General features: G+C 36.6%; 1 long non-coding RNA gene across 1 annotated transcript in view; it reads left to right on the top strand.

Annotated features, from left to right (window-relative positions):
• The window catches only part of LOC115346565, a 180,198-nt gene that overhangs the window by 37,593 nt on the left and 128,023 nt on the right, over positions 1 to 14,582 (top strand). The gene's annotated exons all lie outside the window — the stretch shown is intronic.

Here is a 14,582-nt window from a genome sequence, read left to right on the forward strand (position 1 = left end):
TGATGGGCTCATTAAGCATTAAAACTCCTTGACATTTCCCTGTTGTAGTGATAAATAGGAATGAACAGTTTGCATTTTATACTTTACTAAATTGTATGTCTTTCTGGCTTCTTCATCTGTCATGTTTTACATGTTTAATTTTGCATCCATGTTATTAAAAAATTCAACGTTAAAGATTCTTTGTTCTTCTTCTAATTATCTTCCTTTGAAAAACTCCTAGTTTTGTATCAATGAGATTGTTTGGTTTTAAAGTTTAATAGTTAATGCTCATTGTTAAATTGCCAAAAGGATATAGACTAATTTAGCATGTCACTGCTGCTTGGTGAAAATGCCATCATTAGTGATCCATGAGTTGCAGAGAAAAATAGAAAAGAAAGAAGGCCAACAGTCTTATAAACACCCCAAATGATTTTAAGAAGTTGATTTTTATTAAAGGGGTTTTGAAGGGAACCCTCCAAATCCTTCTTTCTTTCCTTGACATAGTTAAATACATTTAAGTATCATCTTTAAATGGAACTACAACTGCATTGATTTAATAAACAGGAAGGAACAAAAAGCAGATTGTGAATGAGATAGTGTTAGCCTTTTTATAGTAATGAAATTAACCTCAGGACTACCTGCTATTCTTTTTTAAAACTTCTCCCCCCTTTTTGTACTATTCCAAGTTCTGAAAAAAACTCACCTGGATGGATATTAGTGGCATGAACTGGAGAAAAAGACTTAAAGTTTTATTGTCTTTCCTTTTATTTTTCATTTGCTATTCATAACCAGTGGGTTCAGAAATCCCATTCTGATTTTTCAAGTGTGTTCTCTCTTTCTGTTAAGAGGAAAGCTCCTGATAAGTCCTCATTTTCTCTAGATCATTACAGATCAGTAACAGGCTAACAATTGCTAACTTCTGTATTGGGTGTAAATGACAAGGTTCTAGTAGCAGAGGTGGCTGCAGGGGTGGCATCTGTGGAAAGAGTTCAGGGTCTGCTCTGTGCCAGACATAGCTGTTTCCAGCCACCTTGGCAACAGAACCTCCACATGCCAAAGCCAAGCCATTTGGAGGACTTTGTGGCGCCTCTGTGAAGACATATTTAAGAAAGGACAGAAGAAAGAATAGAAGGAGGGAACAGAGAGAACAACAAGATCAGAGGAGCAGTTGCTCAATGGTGGAGCATGCACACTCCCAAAGGGACTGTGGCTCATAGATGAGCCCATGCTGGAGCAGGTATGGCCCCAAAGGGACTGTGGCCTGTGGATAGGCCCATGCCAGAGCAGGTTCATCACTGAAGGGACTGCACCCTGTGGAGGACCCATGCGGAGCATAGGAAATGAGTGAGAAACAAGGAACGGCAGAGAGAAACCACCGTACACTGGCCTCAACTGCCCACACTACTCATTGCCTCACTGAAGGGTCTGAGTGTAACCTGCAGAGATAACAAGGTGGGGAGGAGAGGTGTCTGGAGTGAAGTAATGAAGTTGAGCCTGGTATTTTCCCTAAGAAAATGTTTGTCTTCTTTGTTTCCCAGCACCCAAATAAGTAATTAAATATTTATGTTAACTGACAGTAAATTAACTTAAATTCCCCAAGTTGAGTCTGTTTTGCCTGCAGCAGGTACTGGTGAGTGATTTCTCCATCTTTGACTTGACCCACAAGTTTTCTTGCTCCCCTGTTCTTCCTATTTTCTCCCCATCCTGCTGCTGGGAGGGGAGTGAGCTAGCAGCTGTGCGGGTGCTTGGCTGCTAGCAGGGGCCAACCTACCATAACTTCCTGTTTGTTTATGTCTTCGATATGTACGCTTTAGTTCTGACTGTAAGAGAAGTTTACCTTTTGGCACCTTTTTTGACGTATTGCAATGTTCAGCCAGTAGCTAGATAAGTGTCTGATGCTGCAATAACCATTTTTTTCTGGTCTAGCACAAAATTAATTTTAAAAGTCTCTTGTTAATTATACTAAGACCACTTTTTACAGTTCTGGCAGTCTAATGGGACTTAAAATTAGGATCAGAATGGAGTCCTTAAAACACTAGCTTTCATGCTGGATAGACTATAGTAGTCAGTGAAGTGCTACAGAGACTGCAGACATGAGGATAAGTTGTTCCCATGCTTTGTTCTTTGTTCCCATGCTGAGGGCTTTAGGCTGTCTTTATACCCCCTGTATTCTACTATGTATGATGTACCCAGCTCATATGATTGCTCTCATTTAGGTATATGGTAGTGCTAGACAGTGTTCAGTTCCAACACCTATATGAGAGACTAAACAAAGCTTCCAAAGAGTACTTTCAGGGTTATTCTTCATCCACTTTCCAAGCCCTCGATACTACTGCGGCAACATACACTCCTGTAGTGTAAATGACACCATGGCCTATAGCTGTGTTTTGTGTAGTTGTGAAATAATATGGTTATATTCTGACATGAATAATGCTATATGAAAATGGGGGCAGGTGGCTACATTGGAGAGTGTTTCTATTCAATGTTTTAGAGGTTTCAGAAAGTGTAAATTACAAGAAAAATTTAAAAACCCCAACAAACCACTTGTTGCATTATTTGTTTTGGAGGGGTGTATTTGTTTTTTCCCTTTAAAATTGTATTGGTCTATGATGATGTCTATTACTACATACCATCTTTGTCTGTGATGCTTTATCACTAGGTTCTCTGCATTGTAATAGGCATATTTAGTACCACTAACATGATGTTTAAACTTCAGATGGTAGTTCAGTACTGGGGTCATAGCAGTAACACGTTTTGACCTAAATGCATTAATTTTTCTATGTGGTGTTTTTCTAATACAGATTCATATCCTTCAAAACAGCTTAGGATGAAAGTATCTTTGTTGAAACTGACATGCCAGTCATTTTGATAGTGGATCTTAGATATGCCATTGGAGCTGATGAGATGTTGCCTTCATTTTACAGGATATCCTGACGAGTCATGCTGAGATTTGAATTTGCTGCCATCAAGTGCAGCAGAATCAATATATTAATATTTTACATTTCTGTATCTACTGTGAGATGGGAAGCTTTCAAACAACAGTAGCCCTCCATCCAAATGAGGGTATATGCACTAGATCAAAGTCTAGAACTAGCTGTAATACATATACCAGAATATAAATGTACAGCCCCTGATGGCTAAAGTACATGAATTTCTTACTTTTTAGTTTTGCTTTGTATGGACAATGGAAAAAGGAGACTAATGCATATTAGAATGTGTAGTTCTTCCTAACATAAACCCCAAAGATTTTTAATGGTGCTTCTATTCATCACTAAGAAGTACGGCACTACATAAGAACATGTTTTTTAGGTGAATGTGCCCTGCCTTCCTCTCCCATCCCCTCCCTTCTCCTGTGTCCTCCTCTCTCACCTTCTTTATTCTGACCTTCTCTTCTACCATCTTGTTTCATCCTGCCTTCTCTCATCTTCACTCCTCTTCTCTGACCTCTTCTCCCATCTTCTCTACTTAGACCTTCTCTTCTCTGACATTCTCTTCCATACTTTCAGCTTCCCTTCCCTTCCCTTCCCTTCCCTTCTCTTCCCTGAAATTCCCTTCCCTGAAATTCCCTTTCCATCCCTGACCTTCTCTTCCCTGACTTTCTCTGACCTTCCCTGACCTTCTCTATTGTAATGCTGGGTACTCAGAATCACATTTAAGACAGCATCTTACAAGTCATTGATTTTAATTACAGCTGCATGTGGAGGTGGACCAACTTGTTTCAGTGGTCAACTCTTTATCAGATATAATCCTTTTCTCTTTGCATTGTGCACCATCCAATCAATATATCCAAATGTTCTTTTGAATGTATTTTGTTTTTCTTTATTTCAGCATAAAGCTACATGTGAGTTTTTGCTCGGATTTTCAATATTCTTATTTTTAATTTCAGGTTGTTTTGACAGGATGCAGAGGTCACATGTTATTTTCTTTTCACTTTCTAGGGTGGGAATCATATTAAGAACCCATTTTCTCATGCAAAACCTCCCGATTTTTTATCCGAAATTTGCTTTCTGTGATTATTTGGTAAGTGGATTGACAGCATTCTTGTTTGGGAGTTGTTTGCTTCAGGTGTTCTTAAAAGTGATCACGAAGACATCAAATATGAAAGATTGTCAGCATTTATCCTTATCATAAGGATATATTTGGGAAACAAATTAGAAGATACTAAATAACCTTTTTTCTTTTATGTAGGATAAATAATCAAAGCATTTTTTTCAAGATTACAGTTTTATTCTCTCACCTGAAATAAGTATAATTTCTTTTTTTTTTTTAAAAGCAAGAATATTTCAGAAATCACTGGGTTTTTTTCACTGATAATTGTTTAGTAGTCTGCCACAACAGTGATTCAGGAAACCTGTGGTTTAATAAACATGTCTTATAACAAAACAGGGGCTGGTCCTTTCCCTCTAAAAACCTTGTGAAAATCCCCCATTAAATTAGAGTGGTTCTTTCCATTAGTGTTTTCTGTGAAAAGTGTCATTTCAGCAGAATAAGACTTTTCTTTTTTCCTACAACACTGTAGTGGTACTGACTGGGAGACCATTGTACATGAGTTAGTGATCCACAATAGTTAACCTGAGTAGGGCCAAACCTGTGCTGTGCTGTGCAGTGGGAACAGCTTAGCCTTCAGGTCTGTGTTGGGTGGCACAATTTCCTTGCTCACCAGATAACCGCAGCCACCTCATTGTAACAGAGGAGCCTGCAGGCAGCTCCCACTTGGTACTGGCCTGTGTGCCTCATCCTTATCTAAAAGTGCAGCAAGAAGGTCTTATGCGAACTTCTCTTTTGTTTGACAGTAGAAATGATAAATAGAATTGTTTTCTTGTAAGAAAATCATACAATAGCTTGGGTGACCCAAACGGATGGGTTCCGTGCAGCATGCCATGCGAAAATCCATCCAGGGTCTGTCCAACACTGTACAAACATGCGGTTCCCATCTTGTACGATTTACTATCTATATCCTGCTTTTTATTCTATCTTATTAAAGCAGCTTACTTTATTAAGGCATTTGTTGCTGACTCTTTCTTATTGAGATAAAGAACCCAGCACCATCTCTCTCTCTCTCTCACCTGCCCCTCACCCCCCCCTTTCGCCTGGTGCAAAACAACCACCTTTTACATTATAGTAACTCTATTTATCTCCTTGGAACTTGTTGCAACTTATCTTACATTCCACTTTTAAAAAATATCATTGCTATCGCTTAATGCACCTATATGTCATTATGTAGTTTATGTATTTTTCTTGGAAAAATTTCCACCCTATGCATTTTTGGGAAAGAGGTTCCAGCTATTTATCTAACATGCTGTGCATCTAACCATACAGTAGTTTTTCCATATTTTACAGAGAGGGTGAGAACAAGATAAATACAGCTCAGGGAATGGAATCTCTTCTCCTAATACTAAGTTTTGATTCTCCTTCCTCACTATCTCAAACTTCAGGTTAATGGACACTCATATTTCAGCCAAGAAATCTCTCTAGTAATCATAGCATTGTAAAAAGAAAGCATTTAAAGGTATTTTCTCCGCTTTCTTATTTTAAATGAACTTCTCCTTAGTGCTGTGTTCTCTTTTTTACAGTGGCTGTATTCATCTGTCATTTTTCTTAAGCAGTCACTCTTTAGGTCATGATTACCCTTGCTTTGGGCAATCTCTTCTCTTTTAAATAATATGATGAAAGCAAATCCAGTGAGGCTTACACAATGAGACCTTTAAGGTGCCGCTCAATCCTATTTGGTCTTGCTGAGACAAAGATTGGTCTTTCCTTTCATAGAATTAATGATCACAAATGCAGTTGTTATTACTCTTACAAAAAGCAGCCTATGCACGCAAATACTTATTAACTGTATCAATGCAAGGCACTGGAATGGCTCTTTCTGATGCTGATTGATTTACTATTAAGATAAATGTTTGTCAGTTCCAGGGAATAAAAGCATTTAAACTGGGAGGATCACTGCAGCCTTTCTGGACAAAACACTGTGTTGGCTCTTAACATTCTTTTGATTAGCTTTAACAGAAATTATGATACAAGCAAAAAAAATTAAAATTTTAAGTGGGTTTTACTTAAATTGATAAAGCCCAAGATATTCAATATTCACTTTGGCAGGTTGGTTCATGTCCCTTAGCTGAATCTATGGGGATGAACCCTGTTACACTACTGGGGTCTTCAGGCTAGATTTATAACTAACTAGTGATGGACACAGGAAAAAAACTCCACAAGTTTGACACCTAGCTCACAATGAAAGCCAATAGCAGCTGTGTGCCTCTCTGGGGCCATTGATTAAAAACCCTAAATACCTCTGAAATGTATGCTATAGATTGTGAATTGGTTTGCTATTCAGTTGCGTGGCTTTATAAATAATTTAAATGGGTGAACAGGACAGACTGACCTTTGACACAAGTTGGGACAAAGAATCACAGTTTCTTCTAGCATCTTTTTTTGTTTTGGGGTAGGTGTTGCAAAATCTTCAACTGCTTCACGTCAAAGCTCTCCTTCTGTGATGTGTCTGCCTGGCCAGCAGAGACACTCATCACTAGCTATACCTCAGCTGCAGGGAGGGAGTGAGTGTTACCCATTTGTGCAAGTAAATCAAAGATGCTAAGTGCTTTCCAGAGGTGTTTGAGAGAGGATGCTTGATTCCTTTGTCTCTTTCTGCAACTATATGATCCCACTCATAATCCAGCTCTTGTGTAATCAGTTTCTGAACATAAAATGCTCATAGAGCTTTAATATCTTTTTTTGCACTTCTTCAGCAGAAAGCTTGAAATTAAAATAAATAATTGCAATTCAGAAATGTATCTCTTTCTGATTCAGTTTAGGCATGTGCTTAAAATCCATTTATTGGAATGGAATCTGAAGAGGTGGTTGAAATTAGCACATTCTTTTAAGTGATTAGTGAATTTTTATGCTTTGATACTGGAGCTTATGGAACTAAGGTAAGGGATTTTTTCCTATTCGTTTGGCTTAGGGAAAGTTCCACAGAGCTACATAAACATAATCACTGAAGGTTTTTAGGTTTTGCCATGGGGTTATTGACACCGAAAAGAAAGAAAAAAGAAATTTGAAGCCTGAAGAAATAAATGAGATTAATACAAGTAGGAAGAAAAAGTTATTTAATTTGTTAATATGAATGCTGAATAATCCAAATTCCTGAAATGGAACAAACTGTATAGATTTCCCCCTACACTTACTGAAAAATCTTTCAAAATATATAAAGAAGCAACAATAAGTTGCACCAAAGTTTTTTGTGGGAAACTATGAGATTTTCTGATAGCGAAGTTTCCACGTCAGAAATGCAAAGCTAGGTTTGATAGAAATACCAAGTTTTTGTCTTAGATGAAGTTTACAAACCTGCACAGCCATTTCTTTTGTCTTTGCTTTGAGATGCTTGTGCGATATAAATGGGCATTGGGCATATACTTCTAATCACAGTAACATTACACTCCACTGATGACACTTGCCATCAGTTCCTTAGTTTGTGTTATCTCTACAGTGGCCTTAGCTTTTAAATAGTTCATTCATTGGAGAGGAAGGTAAGGTCAGTGATCTCTTATTGTTCAACAACACCAAGGGGTTTTCTGAGACTGGCAACCAGCAGAATGTTGCAGTGAAACTAGTGTATAGAGCTGCCAGCACAGGCTTGCCTAGATCAGCATTTCATTACAAAAATAGAAAATGACTGATGTATTTTCTAGGTCAAGGTGGAAGAAGTTAAATAAGGATACTGATGACTTGAGTAGGGAAAGGTGGTTATTGGGTGCAGTGTTCCACCAGCTGTGAATGGACAGTGTAGTCCTCTTTTCTTTCACTGCATAACAATATTTAAAGACCCAAGCACTATAATTCTAACTCTTATTTTAACAAATTGCAAGTAATACTAAGCTTATCTTAATTTCTTTATCTCTTAGGTATAATGACACTGAAATAGTAGGCATCAATGTGGACAGAGTTAATGTATCTTCCTCTCTGGCGGGATTAGTTTGAAGGAGAATCTCCAGATAGTGATGATGGTACTAAAGAGTTTTTTAGTTTTATTTCTCTTCTTCCCCTGAAATGTATTTTGTGTTTGGATATACAAGAGGAGCCTACCTACAAGTACTTACTTCTCTTAAAGAATTTTAGATATCTGTCATGAGTTAGAGAAAAAAAAGTAGTTTAATAAAAGCTTTAAAGCATTTGCTTGTTTTCAAAAATGTCCATAGCACATCTCAAATGAGCTGGTGGAACTGGAGGTTTTCAGGGATGCTACTTAAGAGACTGAAGGCATCAAAAGGAAGGGTGTCTCCAGACCTTCAAAAGTCTGACCCTATTCTTCAGTTTAGAAGTGTATGAATAAGGCATATGTTGTCTGAAGAAAATGTCATGAGGAAGAACAGGCTCAACAAGAAAAAGACCATTGCTTTAAGACAGCTAATTAATTTCTGTCCTCTAATTATTCTTCAGTTTTAGCTATTTCTTAGTTGTTTTACTTTTCTGAAGGTAAGAAAAATGAAGAGATTCTGCCATTAAACAATTCATAAGAGTAATCTTTACTGGAAATTTATCAGCTTTAGTGCAATGCTGAGCAAATTTCTAACTGGCTTTTGGCAAAATTTGATTAAAATAATTTTTTTCCCCAAAATATTACAAACAATTGCCTTTCTCCTATGTCCTCTTGCTCTTTTGTAGAAAGAACCAGATGAAGTTAAAATAGCATTTTGTTTACTTGGGATAGTTGTTTGAAGACTTACATTTAGAATTTGCGTAATTCAGAAGGAAGTCTGTGTAAATGTGACATAGGCATAAGTGACAGGAGCTGATCCTTCATGTTCAGAATCCTTCTCTAAAGGGAATTTTGATGCAGAGCAGGTGGCTTGGCAGATAGAGCTCCACCTGGATAAGCCATGGGACATCAAAGTAGCCTGTTACCTACTGACATACAAGAACCACAACAGGAAATTGAAATGAAGTATGAAACCCTTTTTGCTACAAATTCAGACAGCTCTTCTGCTACCTAAGGTGGAGCCAAAGAAGATATTATAAATTTCTGGTTTGGCTTTATAGTGAATGTTTCTCAATTTTCTTTATTTTTATTTTAGTTATTTTTGTCTTTTATTTCTTACCTTGTTAATTAGCTTTGGATTATTCCAAAGGCAAAATATGGGCAGAAAATTTAGAATGTATTTGTGATTGCAGAAAAGGGAGATCTACAAGTCTTAATTCTGAGGTCAGTTCACATTCCTCATGAGGTAAAATCTGACAGGAGGTTAGGTTATGTATGCAGACTTTGGTCCTCTCTTTGGAATAAATTAAAACAAAACTTCTTTTTTTAAGTTGAATGTATTTCAAATTCTAAAAAAATCACATTTTATTTTTAGTCTTTGCAAAAAATTAGAGTCTTTATCCACAAGACAACTTATAGTTGTCACCGAGCTGCCAGATAACAAGCTTATATTGTTCAGGAAAATATATTACAATTTTATCTACTTGTACTGTTCAATAAAACATTAGTATCTCAGCATTTTTATTTAACAATAGGCAACCTTAGGCCAGTAATTATGCAACAATTATAATCATAAAAACTGTCCCCTGCTGCTCACCTAGAAACAAGAATATATTAAACCAGTACTAACCATCTAAAAGGAAAGCAACAAACTACACTCATTTTTAATGCCCCTGCAGTGCACCATGGGAAGCTAATAATTCACCCTCTAATTAGTATCCCTTCTGCTGCTGTTGGCGCAAGGACAGACAAAGAGGTATCCGCTTCATTACAAACTTGCCTTGGTAATCTTTAAATGTCTTTCTTCTCTGCAGGTTGAATGCATGGAATAGGGGCAAATAGAATGTGCAATTAAAAAAGGTTTGCTGGTATCGCTAGTCTGACCATGCATCCTAAGTTTAATGAGTATGCTAAAAAATCAAGAAAAGCCATTTGAATGTAGTTTTTCTCTTTTTGGCTATGTTATAATTCTTCCTTTTTGTCCTTCATTAGTTTCTACATTAGCAGAAAAAAAAGGAATACCCAATGGGAGAAAGATATGATAACTTCACAACATACCTGCAATGACAGTATTGTTTAGAATTTGAGCAGTTGGTAAATGTTATCAATCTAGCTTGAGAAAAAGTGAATGACAGTAGGCCTTAATTAATGCTTTAGAAGTTTGAGTTTAATTGTTTCAAATAGAGTGTATCAATTTTAGTACACTCCTGTTTTGAAAGCCAGAATGATTTTTCCAGAGGTCCCTATGGGTTTGATATATACAAAGCACTTCTACATCATTTTTAGTACTGTAGAGATTATAGTGATAACACTATTGTTACAATGATGCTTTCCTTTAACTGTCTTGTTTACATATGTACAGTGTATTTGTTGATTAATTTCAGCTTATTAAAGAATATGTTACATGCCTGAGGGTATTTTCAACTTGCCAATACACAGCTGTTTCTAATTATTATAGAGAGATTTTTGTTTTTACAATGGCCTGACGCTACAGTAAAGGAGCAAGGCCAGCAGCGTACTGGACAGCACTAAGAGCTTGTGCTCTGGTTCAAATATGGCCTAAATCAGTTGTGTTATTTCCATTTCATAGCTGTGTAGTGATCTGTGTGAAGTCTCTTAGTAGTCTCATAACAAAACTAGGTGTAATGTTGCCTCTTCAGTTAATTATGAGGATTATCTATTGAGTTTCAGAAGACCTGCCTGTTTACCTCTTATTTATATCCAGTCCTGCCCTCTGTGAGATTCTGCTTGTGTAATCACTAGGTGAGTTGTGTGTGCTTAGGGGAGTTGAATATCATGTCACATTTTTATGACAGTCAATAGAAAATTCAAAAGTGAACGACCACAGTAACTAGCTTAAAATTTTACCTTCTATTTTGATATATATCAGTGCTGCTGTCTGCTGAACAGGTAATGAAACATCATATTTTTTGTAATAAATAGGTAGTTTGAACAAAGTTAATGGAGCCTCATAATCCTTCAATGTGAATATTGCAAGCTAATAGCAGGTGAGGACTGGATTATCAATATGAAAGGACAGTAGCACTCTTGTTCAGCAACCCTCCAGTGTCACTGGTAGAACTAGTTCTGTCCCACAAACAGTGAAGCTCCTTTAACCATTTCTGTCTTTGTGCATATCTGTTCCTGGTTGACTTGTGACTCTGTCTCCAGAATTGCTGAGCAAGCTGTTCTTTCATACTAGCTAACACCTTTCTCTGCCTGTGATCCTCTTCCTGTCAGCCTCCCTATCCTGCTCTTTTTTTGACAGCTTAGCCTACCTTGTTTTTCGTAATGCTGTATTCTCTCCTTCCTGCTATTTCACATCTTTTACTACTGCTCTTCCTCTGCTTAGGCCTAGCTGTTGAGTGCTTACCTCTTCTCTACTCTACTCATCATACAAATCTCAACAAGAAAACTCAGTGGCTGTAACATAGAACAGAGGACTACTCTGTAACAGAAGAATATATAAATTAAGAGGCTGATCCAGCATTCACTAAGGCTTTCCAGTATTCTCATGAGTACTGGATCAGTTCCTAAGTTAGTTTTTAGTTTTAATTTTAATTAAAGGAGCCACAAGGGAAAAGCAGGAGTGTTGTCTGTAGAATGAAATAGGATCTTGATTCGTTGTTCCCTCCATCTGAAATAAAGATATTTCCGAGTTTCTTATAGGAGAGTAGAAGGACATATAATACATGTAATGGAAAAAAAATTGGTTTACTTCCATTCCCGTAGCGCTTCATTGTTGATCCCAGTTTGCCCTAATTCAAATGTGACCAAATTAAAAAATGGACAAAATTGCTATCCTAGGCTATGTGTACACTTGAAAAGGAAGCTGATGCCATTTTAGGCTATCTTAGGACTCATATTGGGAAATAAAAGGTTTGGAGGTTGTCCTGCTTTAAAATCAAAGAAGAGAAGCTTATGGAAAGCTTACAAGCTCTTATCAGTACTCTATCTGTCTGCAGAATAAATGGAGAACTTGATCAACTAGTTCGATAAATTTACCCTTAGTACTAAATTCACTTAAAAATGTCAAAATTTGATTTGGTTGGCACTCAATCATATCAAAATTACAATCTAAAGAGTTATGCACAGTTTCTATTATTGAAGTATCTTGATAAGAAAATAATTGGATATAAATTATAACATGTTGTTTTAGTGCAGCATGAAGCCATGTTTTGTATGACTAAGAATGGAAGAGAAAACAAAATATCCTAATGATATTCTCTTTAAAAACAAACATATGCTTGTAATAATGACTAAACCACAGGGCATTTGCTTAAATGCTAATGACATGGTGGATTTAAAGGATCTGAATGTAGCACTAGGACACTCCTATAACTGGCCATTAATCTCAATGGAAATACTTTCTGCCTCAGTCATTATTGCTTATTGATCTGGTACAATTGACCATAATTTCTCTTCTTATTATGTCATATAAATTGCTTCTCATCCAGTTATGTGGTGCACTGCATCAGGTTACATTGTTTTCTATAAAATACTATATTAAGTCTCTATTTTTTAATACTGTCTGATAAATATGTGTTATATATTTGGGACAAGTTCTTGAAATACTTTTTTGAACACACTGGCTTCTCTGGGGGAGGCCAGCATCTGAGAGGTGGAAGCATTAACTTCAACCATCCATGCTACAGTTGTAGTGCTAGAGCTAGTTTTTCCTCAGAAAAAAATGTTGATCTTTTGTCCTGTAAGCTTTTTGTCTTGAATCAAGATGATAAGCCAACCATCCACAATTTTTCTTAAAGGTAAAATTCTGTTTTTGAAAAATTCTTGCTATGTGTTCTCCGAGATAGTTTACTTACTGGGTCTTCTGAGCATAGGTCAACCCAGGCAGCTGATTTCATAGACAGATGAGCAGACTAAGGAACTGTGTGGTCCAAACAATTGTTAGGGAGCCTACAGAGTGTTCTGCTGAAAAAAAACCTGTCAGAACAACCTATTCTACACAGAGAATTCCTTCAGGAGCTGCCTAGACAATCAAAAGGATCTGGGGACTGTGAAAGGCTGGGACCTAAGGAAGCATGGCAGATAGGCAGCTCATCTTAATGTCTTGAAAGGAAAAAATCAGGAAAACAGACTATTTTCTTTGAAATTTTTATTGCACTAAGCATATTGTCAGCAAACTTCTAGTGTTTGACACACTTGTATTTTTTGATGGGCAACTATTTTGTAAAGTTTCCAGCCACCTTGGTAACATTGCCTATGATTAACTAGAAACAGTAATATCTGGACCAGCAGAAACTGTGTGGTGGATAGACTCACACACTATGTCCTTGGCCAGCTCCCACATCCCATGAGGAAGGAAACCTGCAGTTAGAGCAACTCTTTATGGGCCAGAAGGTTAAGGAATCCATATGCATAACATTTTTTGTTGTCATTCCTTTGCACAGAATCATGCCTGGCTTGCTCAAAATAATCTATTCCCTGTGGAGTCTGTTCCTTGGTTTCACTTTCCCAGAAAGGTTTACTCTGGAGGAGAAAAAAAACCCTAGACACAAACTTCATGATTTTATATTTTGTAACTCCATATGTCTTGAGTCTCAAATGAGAGCTTCTGATTGCTAATCTCTGACGTTCTGGCCAAAGGGGAAGTTGTGCTTCACTCATGTTCTGCATCTCTAGCTACCTTCAAAGTTTAATGCAGGGAAATGGAGCCAAGCAAAGAAAATGTCTCAAAGACAAACATCTCTGATTTTGCTTGTTGTTATAATGAATGATGGCAACTCGGGGAATTATTGTAATAGTAAATATATCAGTTATAAATATTGGTAAATAAATTTGTATATGTTCCAGATTCATAACACTGATATTTTAATTATTTTTTTTTGCCTTAATTCTCATAAATATCACTATTTCTGCAAAAATTAATCATGTAAATCAAATTATCATTGATCATTTTTAATCTAGAGAATGTTTTTCCTAAATTTATTTCTAAACATTGATCAAGATGATAAACAGCTTAGAGAACATTTTAGCTCCAGATTGGAGATCAATTTTTAATATGATTATTGGCTGCTCTGAATTTCTACTGTAAATACAATATTTTTCTTAAACAGACCACATGTTTCTGTTTGGTTAGATGTGAAATTTTTGCTAAGGAAAAGCACAAGCCTAGAATTGATTAATGCCTAAATTGATCGTTACTTCCAGGAAATTAATTTTTTTTGTTGATGAAACCCTTGGCATGGCAAAAAGTATAGTAGAGACTTTGCTGAGACGGGGAAATTGCATACTTGTGAGACAATTTTCTTCTGTGCTGCACCATATTTAAAAGACCTAAAACGTGTAAAATTGTTGCTGGGAAGACAGAAGGAAACAATGGACTCCATATCATCAATGTTCTAGATTAGGTTTCTAGTACATCTGAATTCTGCTAAATTGCCTTCAGCTGACATGCCCATTTTTGCCTCCCACAGGCTTTAGAACATAGTCTTGTACCTAGTAAATCACTGATAGTTTTCTCTCATGGTTTCAATGCAATTGGCTTCAATTTCTAGTTTCCACAGGTGAGACTAAGAATAAACAAACAAAAAAGAAAATGGAATAGTAACTAATAAAGCAGATTAAAAATAGTATTTTGACATAATTCTTAAGTAGTTTTGTAAAG

Source organism: Aquila chrysaetos, chromosome 9 (assembly GCF_900496995.4).
Source record: "Aquila chrysaetos chrysaetos chromosome 9, bAquChr1.4, whole genome shotgun sequence".
NCBI lineage: Eukaryota > Metazoa > Chordata > Aves > Accipitriformes > Accipitridae > Aquila > Aquila chrysaetos.